General features: G+C 47.7%; 1 long non-coding RNA gene across 2 annotated transcripts in view; it reads left to right on the top strand.

Annotated features, from left to right (window-relative positions):
• LOC306806773 overlaps positions 1-17010 on the top strand; it is a 132736-nt gene that overhangs the window by 59775 nt on the left and 55951 nt on the right. For both annotated transcript variants that reach the window (XR_013775568.1, XR_013775569.1), the window contains exon 2: positions 1557-1684. This is a non-coding gene — a long non-coding RNA (uncharacterized lncRNA). The remainder of the gene's footprint in view (positions 1-1556; positions 1685-17010) is intronic.

Raw genomic sequence — 17010 nt, 5'->3', positions numbered from 1 at the left:
CTTCAAGGATTACATTTAATTCATATGATAATATTGAAATATAATATTTCTGTGTCTAATGTTTTGGATGTTTTTCTTTCTTCTTTATTTCAGGAATCCTTTGAGTCTTGTTGAGGATTTTTTTCCCCTTTTTCTTGTTGGAGGGAGGGAAGACAAGTAACTCATGCTTGGTGGGCAGATTCTTAAAAATCATCTTTTTTCCTTCGGAAAGCCAGTGTGAACACAGTAGCCTGCTCTTCCCCTTGCTTTGAAGGAGAAGAGGAAAAACAAAGGCAGGGAAATTATTTTTTATTAGAAAGCATGTCTGGCTCGTCAAAATCCAGCCCCACGCTTTGTTTTGGCGTTTGCTTAGCCAGTTGATACGGAGTGACCTGCTTTCCTGGCCGGGGGTCACGGGCAGACCCCCCTGCACCTCCCGGCTGCTGCAGCCGCCGTTGGTGCCTCGGCGCGGCCTCCCCTGCAGGCGGGTGGGCGCACGGACCCCCCGCCCGGGCCGCAGCGTCCCGGCCCTGCTGGCACACGGCCCCTCGGGGCGGGCACTGCCTGCAGATGGACTGCGGCTGAACACGGCTTGCCACGCTTCAGATTGGGAGCACCTCGGCTTTTGCCACTTGCACAATTCTACCTGACTCTTTACTAAATACTCCGTGTATGAAAAAACATTCAAGAAAGTGCATCCCCCCCATCCCATCCTCTCACTAAAATCATGTTGCCAGGTGTACGGGGGAATTCAGCCATCAGTCAGAAATCCAAGCCGAGACCTTGCACTGGGAAGCAATGAAGCCCTTAATCATTGCCGGTAATGACATGTTTGGAAAAAAGTGCCACACGTGTGCACCGTGTATTTTCAGCAAACATGTAATGCGAGGGTGTGAAACAGTGGCTGCTTGTGCAAGGGCTTCCCTCCCCTCTTCCTCCTCCTCCTGCTGCTCCAGCCCGGCTGTGCTGCCCCGCTCACAAAAGCCGTGTCCTTAGAACAATAGGCCCGTGCTCCTGGAGACCTGTCCCGGCACACGGGATGCTGCTTCTCTGACGTTTGCAAGGGGATACACAACCCTGATTATTATTTTTTTTTCCCCCCACTGTGAGTGGAGCTGTGAAACAGTAAAATTAATTTGTGCCAAAATAGCCCTGGAACAGCAGCGGGGTTGAAATAGCCCAGGTCGGTCCGCGTGCTTGCGGCTGACCCTGGCTCCCCGCCGCCCTGGGAGCTCTCGACGCGCCCCATCCCCGCGCGCCCTCCTGGGCAGCGCTCGGGGCTCGGGCAGGTGAGGGCTCACAACTCCAGCCCCGCTGCTTTATTCGTGCCATAGGCTCAACCTCGACAGTTTTTGGCTAAAACCTAATTAACGCCATGTCTGGGGCCTGCGTTACGTGCGCAGCGTTTTGTGTACGATATTAAAAAAATATCCGGGCTTTGGGTTGCCTTTTGTAAGGCATGGAGCTGTGACCCTCCCTCCGCTGCTCCCTCCCCCCGGAGCCCCAGACTTCGCCGTGCCCTGGCTGCGAGCTTACATGGAGTTGTCTTTTTTTTTTTATTTTTTTTATAAACCCAGTCACAACACGGGAAGAGGAGGAGGAGGAGGAGGAAGAGAGAGAAAGACAGAACTAAAAAGCCTTGAAGGATGGCTCTCCAAAATTGCTGTCGGAAGCACGGGGAATCCCTGGTAGCGCGGGAGCGGAGGTAAGGCAGCCTGCGCCCACCCTGCTGCCGGCCCCCGCGCCTCGCTTTTGGGCTGGGAGCGCGGCTGCTGGGGAGCGCAGGGAAGGTGGAGGTGGGTGGGTGGGTGGTGGGTGGAGGAGACACCTTCGCCTCGCGCTGCTTAAGTGGGCGCGGCGCTGATGTGAATATGCAAATGAGCGGCCGGGCGCGTCACACGTGCGGCTGCTCCCCCTCCCCTCGCTCCCCTCCCTCGCTCGCTCCTTTCCCACCGGGGGCTCGGAGGGGACCTGGGGACATGGGGGGGGGGCGGCACCCACCCTGTCGCGCCCGTCCCGTCCCGTCGCGCCCGTCCCGTCCCGCGCTGGCAGCGGCGGAGGTGCGAGGCCGGGATGGGAGCGGGGTGACCCCGACACGCAGGGAACGGACGCGATCGCTGCCGGGGGGCGCGGGGCGGGGGCGGCTCTCCCCCCTCGCTGATTGATGTCAGGGGCCAAGGGGACCCGGCTTTCCCGGCGATGATGATGGTGACGGTGATTGCGATGATTACACTCATCATTAGTGGGAATTTGAATTTTGTGATGGTCAAGGCTGGGCGGGGGCACGACCCCCGCGCACGGGAACTTAAGGAAAGAAAAGACAGGATTTGGAAAATGATTAATTTATGCACTGGAAGGGTCGAGTTACAAAGGTTTTCACGCAGCTCCGTTTTATTGCGAGTATACGCCGAGATCGGCAAAAAGATGGGAAAGGCGTTTTTGTTATTAAAGGAAAATCCTTTATTGGAGGGATGATTTAGAAATTTACAGTCAATGGAATTTAATTTCATCCTTTGCCTTTTGCTTTATCCACATTTTAATAAAAGAGCCATGAAGAATAAGAGTAGCCAGGTGATTGCTGAACAAAGCAGATCTGGAGTGTGAATAGGATTTAAATCGGTGCCTGGCGGGGCTGCGGGCGGCGCCCCCGGCTGTGCGCCCGGCCTGGGGACACTGTGCTGACGACACACACCTTCCTGCAAAATTCATATTTCATGTTCCAGAGACACAAACTTTGTGGTACATTTTTCCTTCTCCTCTGTTCGCCTACCTGGTGATCTGGGTATGCCTGGTCACGTCCTAAGTTTATACATGGCTATTCCATGGAGAGAGCAATTTCCAGGGGAGTGGAGTGCTGCTGGGAATGTCTGCCAGCACCCCGAGGTGGCAGTGATCATGTGTGGTTCTGCAGAACATCACTGGCATTAATTCACTGGGAAAAAAACTAAATGCAAATCAACTCCATTAGTTTCTCTTGGGTTCTACCAGGGACTTTAAAAGGATCTACTAATGGGATAACCATATTCACTAGATTGATAAATAAATAGAAAATCCCTAAATCTTTTGAGGCGTGGGGCTGGAAGCAGCAGATGAAAGTGACCCCAGGGTAACTGAATAAAACCCCTGTGCTGATAGTGCTGATTGATCATAGTGTAGTGCACTAAGAGACAAGGAGTCAGCTCAGGGGAGGAGAGGGAGAAGGCGAGCGATGGAGCAGGAGAGAAGTATAACCCGGTTCCAGCAGGGCAAACCACCCGCCTGCGTGCCCTGCTCTCCGAAGCGTGCCCAGTGTCCCGCACAGCTCTGCCACCCAAATGCCATGCTGGCCTCCAGCTCTCACACAGCCCAGCTGGCAGTGTTGGGTGTTGTCTCGTTCACGATGCCGGTGTCTGCTTTCTGTCGGTGGCCGCGGGCGGTGCCGAGGGCACGGCCCCGGGGCAGGGCGGGCAGGCCAGCCCGGGCTCAGCAGGGCAGCGCGGGCTCGGGGCCTTGGTGCCCGGCCTGGCCCGGCACCTGCAGCCGTGAGCGCACCAGTCCCCGCTCGCTCCGCCGTGCCAATAAAGAAGAAAGGCAGGGATGAGGATTGTTGCTATTGATCTGCCCAAGGGGATCATTAGGCATCAGTATCAATCTACAAATCAGTGGGCCTGTGTTACTTGCTTGGGCAGTCATTGCCAATTTGTTCCTATTAGATGGCCGAGCCCGGAGGTGTTTGATGAGCAGATTGGGTCTTTATCTCGGCGCTGGAGAGCAGGCGGGCGTGGGGAGATGCCGCAGCTTTGCAGGATTTCTGCTGTTTGTTTGTTTTCTTCTGCTGAAACCCTCACTTCTCTGTACAGAATTTTGTAGGGACTGAATGTGTTTCTTCTTTATGGATGGTTTTTCATATCACGAGATTAAACATATTGAGAGTTTAGGAGAAACTATTTTAAAATAATCCCCTCGCTTTTATTTGGTCTGTTTACCAGAAGCACTCCCTATAAAAATACATATTCATGCCAGATTCTTTTGTTATCCTTTCCAGGTCAGACCCAACATTAGGAACGCAAACAATTTTGCTTTCGCTATCCCAGTGCCCGTTCCTGGGGATTTATTGAGTTGTCCTTAGTGAAGTCATTGTTTTCACAGTATTTCCCTCTGTGATTTAATTAATTAGGCCAAAAAATTAAAGCTTGCAGATAATATTTTATTTTCAAAGTGTTTTTACGTGGAGGGCAGCCCCAGGGGTTAGTGGCCCCTTGGACACAGCCCTGCTCTGTGCGGTGCCTTCCAGAGCTGCCTCCCTCATCTGCGTATTTGCAAATAAGAAAAATGTTTAAAACGATGCAAAATTAGTAACAAATTTAGACCATAACAGGAGAATGGAAATTAATGGCAAAAAAAAGGATCAAACCAGTTCACATGAGTGATCTGATCCGACATCAATGCCGTGTTATTTAATGCAAACCTCGATTCCGACTGTTCCATCTCACTCCTCTCACGAGCATCGCGCACTTTAAACATCTGTCCAGCCGTTAAAGACCCTATTGATGCTGTGTTATTGGATTTCTAATTTCCAGGTTCTGTCAGGGGCTTTAACAGACTATGTGAGTGTTTATAATTTCTAATGAGTTTAATCTCTAATTTGCCTCTATTACCTGGGACTGTCAAATCTCTTTCTCAGCACTTGGTCTGTGAAAATTCAAAATACAGAAATACAGGTTTCTAAAGAACTCGAAATATTTGTCATATCTTTTATATACAAATATGTGTGCAGTAAACAGAACTATACATTCTTATTCTCTTTGAAGATCAAGCCTGATTTTAATCCTGCCTATCTGCTGCAATCACAATATATTACCTAAACCCAAGTTTCTTTGAGGACTTTTTGGATAGATGTCACTATTTCATTGGAGATAAAATAGGGTGTGTTTTAGGATACCACATTATTGCTGCCTGATTAGTATTTGATCAAATCCTATCTGTTTTTTTTGTCCCTGAAACAATCCAGCTCCTCCACATCCGGAGGCGAATTCACCTCATTCTGTCTGACAAGTGTTTTGTTGGGGAGCAGCGGATCAGATCCGTGTAAACACGCGGCTGGGGCGGGGAGCCCCGCACTTTTAATTTATCATAAACTCCACAGAACTCATTAGCTTTCATCTTTACATTGCACGTATAGAAATGAATTCTGAGCTCACTTGGGGAGGCTTTTTTTTTTTCTGTGGAGTTTGCTGTACAAATATTTATGGACCTTTTCCTTTGTAGTAGAGATTCCAGTGGCAACAGCTATCACACGACGAACAGCAGCTTGCGACTTAGGAGAGAGGTTGCCAAAAGCTGTTGTTTATTTAGTTGTGTGGCATTTTGTCTTGAAATTTGTTTTGCTACTATTTGGAAAAAATACAGGGCTCTCTTGGGAGGAGAAATCAGGATTTTTTTGCCGATACTCCAGAAAAAAAAAAAAGGGAAAAAAGCCTCCCAGAAAATGAAATCTAAGTGTGTTTGTATGTACAAACATAACTTTATAATCAGCATATTGTGAGGATTTTCAGAGCAGGAGGCAGCTCACTGCCCATTCACAAAACACACATATGGAGATTTTATGGTAGGTTTTGTTTTAAAGATAATGATTTGTCTCCGCGTTGCAGTTGTTTATGTTTCTGTCTATATCTCTTTCCTCACCCCTGTTTTATTTAGTAAGGTTTCAGCTGTGAAATTTCTCCATGAAACAATTGATACATTCTCCACACGCTGCAGCGAGGGAAAAAAAGCCCCTTAGATTAATGGTCAGTGTCTCATCCACACAAATTTGTGTTACGATACTACCGAGAAGCTGCGAATTACTGACAAGATCTAGAATAATTCCTAATGCTGTCGAAGGCTTCATTTTCCCCTCCGCATGATGGATGAGGCATAAGAAGTGCTTTCTGAGATCGTTAATGTGCATCATTCTGTTAAGTGTTATTAAAGTCCGTCTGTCTTCGGCAGCAGAAACAATGGCTTAGCCCTGATTTTGTCTCTCTCTTTGCTAAACTCCAAGTGGCTTTTCCTAACGTGGCCCATTTGGGGGCTCTTGCCGTGGCCGGTTTGTACCACGGCGTTTCGCTCCCTGTGGAGATTTGTGTTTTCCCTTGGAGGCTGATGGTGGCTCGTGGTGTGGGAAGGCACGGTGAGTTCCTGGTGATTCTGTCTGTAACCTGTGGATAATGCCCAGGCAGTGCAGGATCCCTACCAAAGCTCCTGTTGAAGCTTGGAGAATAGGATTGAAGTTTCCCTTTGGAAACTGCTCCTGCCGAGCGACGCTGGGCTGTGAAACTGCCCCCGGGAGCGCCCGTGGCCGCTCGTTTTCCCTGGATGAATCATTTAAAACCTGGGGATTGCTGTCTGAGGAGAGACTGAGCTGTCCCTTGCTGGGAGGGACGCTGGCACGGGGTGACCCAAACCCGTCCTGTCCGGGCAGGAATCGCTGCCCTGTGCTGGTCCCCAGGGGGGACAGGGCCAGGCCCAGATTGCAGATGGATCATATTAAATCAAAAGTACTTTTAACCAAACAGAAGAATTCACTTTAAAGGTTTTTAACCTTTCTTAAGAGCCAATTTTTCCTTAAGCCCTGCGATAATAAAATACAATATAATTTATAGAGCACTCTCCACGGGTATGCATTCCTCCTCTCTTCATTTTTTTGTTACAGTCAGATAAAACATCCAACAACTGGGATGATAATCAAGAAAAAACAAAAAGCAACTGATCATAAAGCATTTAGAAATGTAACATTCCTTTTACAAGGGATTCAGACATCCTTGGAAGCCTCACTTCTATACTTTTAATAGAATTAGAGAAGTGTGATGCACAGCTGGTAAAAGCTCAGTCATCCACAGCGCAGCGAGTTTTTGAGTATTTAATTTTATATTTGAATAATTCTCCAGATCAGGCTATAATCATGGATGTCATATAAAAAGATTTTTTTCATAAATTACATTATTTCACAGATGTGCAAATACTTCTGTGAAAAAAATTACATTGATCAGTTTTTAATACCCCCCTGTCTCACCCTTCAGTCAAAAGAAAAAATAGCTTTTTTCCCATCTTTGTCTTCAGAAAGGTGCTAGATTGTAAACATCTGAAGGAAATGAAAGGGGGGTTGGCCAGTCCACCCCAAATTCTTTCCAGATTTTCATTCCTTTCACCAGCAGCCTTCTGTTCTTGGCAGAGAGGGAGGAACAGCAGAAGAAAGAGAGAGATGTCTCTGTTTCTTATTAAAATTTGAAGTGCAAAGCAGGGGCTGTATTTTGCTAATTTTCAATCTGCTAATTGGAAAGGGGGTTAGGAGTGAGGGGCTGTGGGGCAGGGGGGGTTTGTTGGGACAAAGCCTGGCCAGTGGCACGGCCCCAGCCTGGGCTGGCTCGCTGCGCTTCAGTCCCACTCACAGCATCCTGTTGGTTTTTCTAATTAGAAAGTGACTCGTCCACCAGGAATAAACTTCCCAACAGGCTCGTGCTCTGCCTGGCCGGGCTCAGGGGTGCCTGAAGCCTCCTGCTGTGGGACTGGGGCGGCCTCAGGGCGACCTGGCCACTGGAACTTGTGTCCCTGCAGCTCCTGAGCTCTTGGCCTCTTACCTGCTCTGAACACGGGATCGTTTCAGCAAGGCACAGGCAATTCCACATGCACAGTGTCTGGCTATCTTGGATATTGTTGTGAATGGAAAAGTTTGCCCTTATGTTAAATTCAGGGATGGCAATTAAGATAAATGCCAACTTCCAGCTCTCTCATCCCCATCTCCTATGAAGTTACACTTTAGGGAAAAGGAAGGCTAAAAATAACTTTATAAAAGTTAACCAAGGTGTCACACCCTGCCTGCTTGGGCTTCAATCAGTTGCCAGCTTGTTTTTCAGGGAATTTAAGTACCAGATACACTTGGAGAAAGCGAGCTAAACAGAGAGTTTATTTTCAATATGCAAGTGGTATAAAAATATGCAAGCCCTGATCTGAGTGCTATGGAAACTGCTCCACAAAAATGTGGAACGAAAGCTGTTACTGTAAGTGTGGTTCATGTCCTGTAACAGCTGTGACAGCCCGGCACAGCTCAACACTTGTCCAATTAGATGAAAATATTCAAAAGGAAACCTGATTTAAATAAGATCTGTAATAATCTTTCACAATTACCAAGTGTCCCAGTGACAAACATCGTCCCCCTGCCCGGGTCACCCCGCGCTGCTCTCGGCTCAGCGGACGCCGTCTCTCCCTCCTCGCGCCAGCTCCACAAGCATTTTTTCAGGGCTTATGTTACAGTTATTTGCAGATTATTTTAGGTCTGTGTTCTTTTATATCCACTTAGCAACTTGCAAGGAATATTTCAGGAGCAGCCCGTGCTTGATGTGCCCCTTTTTGGGGAGCAGGAGGACTAGGTGGGGTGGGTTTAAAAGCCGTTATTGTATTTATGACAGATGGTTTTCAGTTTAGGCAAGAAAGCCCAGATAGACACTAGTGCAGAGACAGGAATGTGGACACATATCATTAAGCTCTTTCTGTTAATCAAATGCAAAAAATACAGTAAATTTATTTTTATATCTGACCTGTGGAACAAATATGGCCAATGGATATTACGCATAATAGTTCTTAAAAAGAACAATTATAGTTTCCCTTTAACTTTCCTAATTAGTTACAAGTTGTGTCTATTTCTAAGGTTTTCAGGATACCAACGATTACAATCATCCTGCTGCATAAATTTTAGTTATTTACCATAGTTCATAAGTATAGTGTGATGACCTTTTTCTGGCTTCATAAAATCAGTGACTTAATGTAATTTAGGATCTGAGAGTGCAAGTTCCTCGATTCATTTATCATCTGATGCTGAAATTTGTTTAGTCTGGATCGAAGGCCCTGCTCAGCTTTTCCTACTGGTAATAGATTCTTTGTACATTGGAAACTGGGAGATCTTTGTGTCTTGTCTCTTTCTTTCAAGTTTGACCAAAAATAGTCATTAAAGACATCAGAAGCCCGCTGATTTTATAAATAAAGGCTCTTGACTGACTCTGATGGGAGTTCCATACACAGAACAGCCCCTATTGCTAATTTTTCAGAATGGGAAAGTGTGTTAATATAGAATACACCTTGAATTAAATAGTCGGTTTTGACTGTATTCCAGACAACTTTTTATGATTGCAATTAAATAGGAAGTTTTAATAGCTTGGGGAGAATTAAGTTTGAAATTGTTCTATAAAGAATGTTTATAAATATATATAGGTAGATGATAGATGTAGCTGAAAACAAGAGGCAATACAGTAATGTATTTTAAAAATTCTTCTGTAGTCAGTGTGAGTGATTTCAGATGGGATCCCAGAATCTCCAAGCCAAAGCTCTCATCTTCTAAGGAATTTAAGTTACCTGGAATAAAATGTTGCCTTAGAAATTGTTGATGTAATAGTCCCCTTGGGAACCCCAGAGCAGTCAAAGAGAAATCCAACAATAAATCCAGGGGCCACCTGGATAACTCCCATTAAAGACTTTTTTTTTCAGTGGAAAAAATTCTTTAAAAGCTTAATTCTTCCTAAATGTGAAGTCCAGTGCTCGTGTTTCTGTAGAACTTTCACAGTTGGGTGTTTCACTTGGTTTGCTTGAAGAACTTTTGCAGGGCTGTGGGACGGTGACCCCAGCACTGTGTTCTCCCTGTGCCCCCTGCCCGTGCAGGGGCTGCGGTTCAGGTGTGACCAAGGCTGGCCCAGGGCTGGGCCCAGCAGTGCAGGAGAGCTGAGCCCGAGCTGGGCGGAATGGTGCTGGGAGAGCACGGGCAGGGACGGGCAGAGCTGGCAGCTGCTTTATCCGGGAAAGGAACAAACGGGAAAACTCCTCCTGTGCCCATTGCACGGGTATGGGAGAGCCACAGGGGCAGTGCTGGCAGCTGCTTTATCCGGGAAAGGAACAAACGGGAAAACTCCTCCTGTGCCCAGTGCAGTCCCTGTGTGCACAAGTAGCCCGGCAGAGTGCACAGAGGAGGGGACACTGGGCTGAAAACCAGAGATGGTTGGACGGGGGTCTGAGGGGAAATGAAGGTGCAGGGCACACACATGGACACCCGTGGATGTGCAAATCCCAGATTGCTCCCTGCTCTCCACAATCCAGTTGTGTTCGGTGCTGCAGCTAAAAGGCACCGTGTGGCTTTTGATTGAAAATATTCAGGGAGAAACAACCGTCCCATAAACTAGTGGAAATTTTATCACCATTTAATTCTCTATCAATATTTTTAAAAGGCAAAAGGGGTAAAGAAAGAAGTGTATTATTCTTAGTTGTCTGTATTATTAGTTAACATCAGCTGTCTGCTGATCCCTACCTCTCTAACCAGTACAAAGAACACTAAAACACACATTTTTAAAAAAGACACTTGATTTTTGCAGAAATACATATAAAAATAGACTAAAAATCTGTGGGTATTTACATATGGTCATTTTACAGATCTCCTGGTGTGGTGACAAATAAAAACCTCTTCTAAACTCCGTGAAATTCAACATTTCACTGAATTTAACATATTCTAAGTTATACATAATATATTTTGAAGCAGTTTTAGCGCTTTTCTATAGGCTTTGATTTTCAACAGTGTCTACTTTTCATGTATAATGAAAATATAATTTATAACAGTATTTTAAACAGTCCAAGCCAGTTATTTATAGTGGCTTTTGTCTTGAAATGAGGTTTGCTGTATCTTTTGGTTTTGCTTTTTTTACATCTTCATTCTCTTATCATCCAGAGCCTTTTTTGCAATTGCATTTATTTAAAACAGTATTTTTTTTACTTTTAATATAATTGTGTTGTTTAGACCAAGAGGGTTTTTTTCTTGTGAGTATTAAGGGACTTGTTTTGCTGCTCTCCCTGGAGCAGTTCAGTGCAGCAGTACGTGCAGTTGAACAGGGAAGATTCCCAAATTGTCTGTTCCACGCTTGGGATTCAGACAAGCAGGCACTGTCACCATTCCTGTAAGGAGCAGTGAAATTTGGTGTTGTGGGTCTGGGCTTAAACTGTCCCAGAAGCAATTTCTGTTTATAGGCCACTGTTTTTTGGACATTTTCCTGTGTTTTTGAGCAGAAAGCAGATTTGCTGCACTAGAGATGTAATCGCTGAGTGCGGCTGTGCCACGTCCTCACTGCGGGACAACGCCCAGAGCCACGGGCTGAGGGCAGCAGGTGGCCTTGCATCCCATCCCATCCCATTATCCCATCCCATCCCATCCCATCCCATCCCATCCCATTATCCCATCCCATCCCATCCCATCCCATCCCATCCCATCCCATCCCATCCCATCCCATTATCCCATCCCATCCCATCCCATCCCATCCCATCCCATCCCATCCCATTATCCCATCCCATCCCATCCCATTATCCCATCCCATCCCATCCCATCCCATCCCATCCCATCCCATCCCATCCCATCCCATCCCATCCCATCCCATCCCATCCCATCCCATCCCATCCCATCCCATCCCATCCCATCCCATCCCATCCCATTATCCCATCCCATCCCATCCCATCCCATCCCATCCCATCCCATCCCATAACCCCACATGCCCGCTCTGGAGCTCTGCATGTGTCCTGCCGTGCCTGCCCTGCCTCCTGCTCTCCTGGCCTGGCCTGAGATGAGCTCCCGCCCGCGGTGGGCAAGGAGCAGGTGTGGAAGGTGAGGTGGCCGAGGCCATGGATGGTGCCCCTGGTTCTGAGGGACTCTTGGCTCCTTGCCCGTGTCCTTGCAGCCTCCTGGCTGTGCAGAGCAGGGACGGGCCCTGCCTGCTCGCTCCGGGAGCTGGGAGAAGCTGCGTCCCCACCCGTGAAATAGCGATGGACGATTTCCGCGCATTGTTACCAGAACTGGGATTGTTTCAGTTGGAAAAGCCCTGAGAGGGCATGGAGCACATGCCAGGGCCGGGCGATCCCGGTGCCGGGCATTCCCCGCCGTTCCCGCCGTGCCCGGCAGGGGGCGGTGCCGCCCGCGCAGCGCCAGCGCCGCCGCCGCCTCGGGCTCCCCCCGCTCCCGCCCGGAGCCTTCCCGAGGGTCCGACACATCCCATCCCATCCCATCCCATCCCATCCCATCCCATCCCATCCCATCCCATCCCATCCCATCCCATCCCATCCCATCCCATCCCATCCCATCCCCATCCCCATCCCCATCCCCATCCCCATCCCCATCCCCATCCCACTTCAACTCTGTGATCTCTGCCCAGGGAGCACAGGCACAGCTCCAATTGTTTGGAGACTTTTGCCATTCAAATGTTGTTTTCTATAACAATATCCCTAAACCCCACCTGCATTTATATGGAGATTGTCCTCCTCTGGGCTGTTGGGGAACAAACTCAATTCCTGCCACAAAGACAGAGGTGGTGGCAAATTTCCATATAATATTGATTTGATATGTGTATGGTTGCACAGTTTGTTCCTCGAAAAGTGAGATCACAAAAAGGAGGTGGTTTTTATGTGGGTGCATTGGATTGCTTGGTGGGGGGTGGGGGTGGATCTTCCAGCACTTCTATTTCTGCCTCAAATATTTGTGTTTGTTTTTTAGGGGCTTTGTTAATACCTGAGGGAACCATTAATGCAGCCGAAATAACAGGAGATCTGATGTTCTCATGGTATTTTAGTATTTCACTTCCTCGATGGAAATGCCAGGAGAACAGCAGATCTCGCGGTATCTGGGCCCCAGAAACAGCTCCCTTGGGAATTTTTAAAAAGCCCATAAAATACATAAACACAAATATGGAGATATCCAGGTTCCTGGCGAAGTTGCCTGCGCAGCCTTCCCTCGACTGAAGCCATCAGTCAGCAGCTTTCCCTCCCTTCCAGCTGATTTGTCTTTGTCACTGAGCGAAACTACTGTTTCTGCCTCAAACCGATGGCAGAAAGCAGCCCCGTGTTGGTAATTGTGATTATGGAGAGGACAATTCTGGATTGCTCACACAGACGGGAGATTTTCCCCAGTCTGCTTATTTTTCCCTAATATGGCTGTTTCCTTTTTGAAAAACATGTTATTTTTTATTATTATTTTTGGTTTCACTATAATTTTTGTTGTATATTTAGTATAGAGTTATCTAGTTATTTATATAGTTATCTGTATCTAGTTAATTATCTAATCAAGCAAATTGTTTTATTTGGATTTTAGCTAAAACAGGAAAACACCCTAGTATTGGGATTAAGTTTTCATCTCTATCAACTGGCTTAAAAATACTGAACTTGATTCCTTTTGAATTAACTGAGTCTTATTTTATTTTTTTTTTCAATATCACCTATCACCATAGTAACCACCAGCTGTCAGTTCAGTTTCTGACATTTTTCTCATTTGGTAAGATTTCAGAATTGCCATCCTCCCTGCCAACATGTCATGAACAAGAAAAAAAAAATTGCATGAAAAATCTAATGGGTGTCTGGTCTGATTGTCCTCACTCGTGGCAGGGAAGACAAAAACTGATGAATTGTGAAATGTATTCAGAGGGATTCAAGAAAAGCAAGTGTCTCGGACCCCCTCCTTACCCACACCTCCTCGTTTTCATCTTGTTATGCTTGATGCACCAGACATGCTTGCCCTGACACTCGGGTTTGTAGAAATTTAAGATTAACAGTTTTTACATTCACCTCGCTGATCCCCGGGTTTTAAAGTCATCATTAAAAATAAAGTTCGCAGAGCTCGTATTTAGCACCATTTCCCACTCATTGATGAGGTTTTAGCACCTGCGAATTCTCAACAAAACACTTCCCGTGCCTGAAGTCAACAGCCAGTTCGGTACATCCACATTTCCGTCCTATTTCTGTGTTTTATGTACATTAGAAAGCAAGCTTTGAGCAGGCCGAAAGAGAAAGGCAAATTCTGGGTAACTCCCTGGGCTGGGGTTTTGTTTGTGCTGGAAAAGGGCAGCAAACGGTAAAATTTGGCTTTTTTTATTTCTCCAGTTGGTTTGGCTGAAATAATATAAATATAAGGAATACTAGATTTGTGTTCAGTAAATGATGCTGCACCTCCTGGATGGCAAAATATCTGTGAGAAATTGCCTCACCAGTGCTGCAGGAGGGCAGGAGGAAGGGAAAGGACTCATTCACCTCTGGCAAAGCAAAGCAAACGCCAGCAATGCCTTAAAACATGTATTTTGGGGGTTTCTGTAAAGACGCAGACGTGGAAGCGGCACGTTGTGTTTCCGTAGGTATAAAACAAATCCCCCCAGCCGCCTCCACGGGGGCACAAAGAGCCGTCCCCTGGACGTGCTTCCAGGGCGCTTGTTTGGGGCTGTATCCATCTCTTTTTTCGACTGTCTGTGAATCGAGGCTCAGCAGCAGGAACTCATTTCAGGCACATAAACGTGATTTGATGAGCAGCTGCAGCGCTCGGGTCCCTGCGCTGCCGGGGACACCCCGGCGCTGCCGGGGCTCAGCCCCGCTCCCGGCTCACCTTTCACTCGCGGGGGCTCCGGCGCTCCAAACGCGGCCAGCCCAAGGGGGAATAATTGAAACAATCCCGGGACATTATCCCCACTCGGGAACATTTGGGGCAATTTGTATTTGTGAGTATATCGCTCAGTTCTGCTGCATCTCCACGGAGCAGGGAGGTAGCTCTTCCCAGGAAAAGTGCCGAGTTCCCCAGGAAAGCCCAGGGCTGGTGTTGGCGCTGGTTTTGCCCGGCAGCGTTTGTCCCGGGGCAGTGTTTGTCCCGGGGCAGTGTTTGTCCCTGAGCTGTCCCGTGCTGAGCCGTGCTCGGGGCTGCGAGGCGCTGGCCCCGCCGGTGCGCGGGGAGCGGCGGCGGCGGCTCCGGGAGGGATGCGGGGCTGCGCGGGAGGGTCCCCCAAAGCGCGCACGGTTCTCCAGCCCAGCGTCTTTGCCAATTAGACATTTCGGATATAGCTAGTGCTTAAATGTCTTCTCGGTTTTAGAATGAAAAACCATCATCTTCGGGAAAAAATTGAAAATGATCCCATTTTCCTGCCTGTTTCAGCCATGCATTTTGCCAGCTGTATTTTTTAAATAGTTCTATAAATGTATCTCATGAAATAAATGCGCTGGGAAAGTGTAACTCTTTTAATGATAAATAATTTTGCTGTACATAATATTTGAAAACAAATGGGGTAAACAAAATGCACGTTAATGTCTTTATGGTTTGTGAGATTTATAACAATAATCAGCAACCAACTGTAACACTGTTTGCACCTTGTGTGCCCTAAAGCCATTGGATCCCTCCGTTAATTGTATAAATTCCATGCACTATGGAAAATCATGATGTATCATTTATATTCAGATATGTCAGGTATATAAATATTAAAATATATTGGCCAAAAATGGCTGATTACCCCTCAAACATTTCATGATAAATCTTATCTTTTTACGATGGTGGTAGCACTGAGGGTGGGGCGAGGGGGGGAACAGACTAAATATTTCATGTTATTTGGAAATATTCTTTAAACAACCCAGATATATTATTAATGTTTTACAACTGCTTCGAAAATCCAGCAGCTCGGTTCAGGTTTAGAGGCTACAGTGGTTCAGTACCTGAAGAAAAAGTGATTTTTGAATGCACAGCACCCAGTGCTGGGGATGATGTTATTTATTCAGCCTGGGATGCGTGCGGTGGCGGCGGCTCCGCGCTGACGCCCCGGTAGAAAACAGAGGTGACGTTGGGAGCCAGCGACAGCAGCACCTCCCTGCTCTGCTGCGCCAGATATTCATGGGCATTTAGCAGGGCCTGATTATGCACCTCCAGTCTTATTTAATAAACTCCCGCTCTCCCCAGCCACCGTGTGAAGGTACAGGCACAGTGTTTGTGACAGTCCTTTGCCTAAAAATATTGATATGAAATATGATTTGTTTCTGTTGTTCCCCACACAGCCCCAGCCCGAGTCCCGGCCTGCGCAGGGACAGGGAGAAAATACTGTTACACATATTTATTGATACCAATGCCTGTGTGCAAATGAATAAAGAAATGCACAGTTGGGCTGTGGCTGCAGTGTCGGGCACAAGGGGCTGTGAGGGAGGAGATGTCGGCAGGGGCTTGGGAATCCTCTGGCTGCAGGAATGGAACGGGAGCGATGCCTCGCACCGACAGGCAGACTTGGGGTGTGTGATAGACTTGGTTCATTTGATTCTCAGAACTCAGTCGGGGTTAAATTGGAATCCAGACATCAAAGAATTCTTCCAGCAGCCCCAAATTTTGCCCGTATAATTTTTTTCTTGCAGTTGTCATAATTGTAGCTAATTTCACACTAAATTTTTTTTTTTTTTCCTGTTTGAAGTATTTTCCTAAATATGCACAGAATGTGGCAGTGGGATTATTGGTTGTGTCTGGTGTTTCCCTGATGGTCACAGCCTTGGCTTTGTGGGGTGTGCCCACGTCCCCTGGAAGTGGCGATCGGAGTGGGATCCGGAGGGAGGGGAAGGCTCAGGGCTGAGAGCTCAGGGCTCAGGGATTGGGGCTCAGGGATTGGGGCTCAGGGCTCAGGGCTGAGAGCTCAGGGATTGGGGCTCAGGGCTCAGGGATTGGGGCTCAGGGCTCGGGGCTCAGGGATTGGGGCTCAGGGATTGGGGCTCAGGGATTGGGGCTCAGGGATTGGGGCTCAGGGCTCGGGGCTCAGGGATTGGGGCTCAGGGCTCAGGGCTGAGAGCTCAGGGCTCAGGGATTGGGGCTCAGGGCTCAGGGATTGGGGCTCAGGGATTGGGGCTCAGGGCTCAGGGATTGGGGCTCAGGGCTCGGGGCTCAGGGATTGGGGCTCAGGGCTCAGGGCTCAGGGATTGGGGCTCAGGGATTGGGGCTCAGGGATTGGGGCTCAGGGCTCAGGGCTCAGGGCTCAGGGCTCAGGGCCCTTCTGGCTGTGCCTTTTATCACCTGACTGTTGTGTCTGAGCACAGGCCTGTGGTGCTGCATATTTGGTGGGTTTGCAGATTTCTGTGTGATTTTTATCTGAAGGTCAGGGCTGTGGAAATACATCAGGTTGGGATTTGGGATGTTTGCCATTTGCCATTTAGCCTCGCTCCTGCTTATCAGATCGCTGGGAGCACGGGCCTAATAAACCAGGGAGCTGCTCCGAAAAGGAA

The sequence above is a fragment of the Erithacus rubecula genome (genome assembly GCF_903797595.1).
Source record: "Erithacus rubecula genome assembly, chromosome: 12".
Classification (NCBI taxonomy): domain Eukaryota; kingdom Metazoa; phylum Chordata; class Aves; order Passeriformes; family Muscicapidae; genus Erithacus; species Erithacus rubecula.
This window is presented reverse-complemented; position numbering and strand designations above follow the sequence as displayed.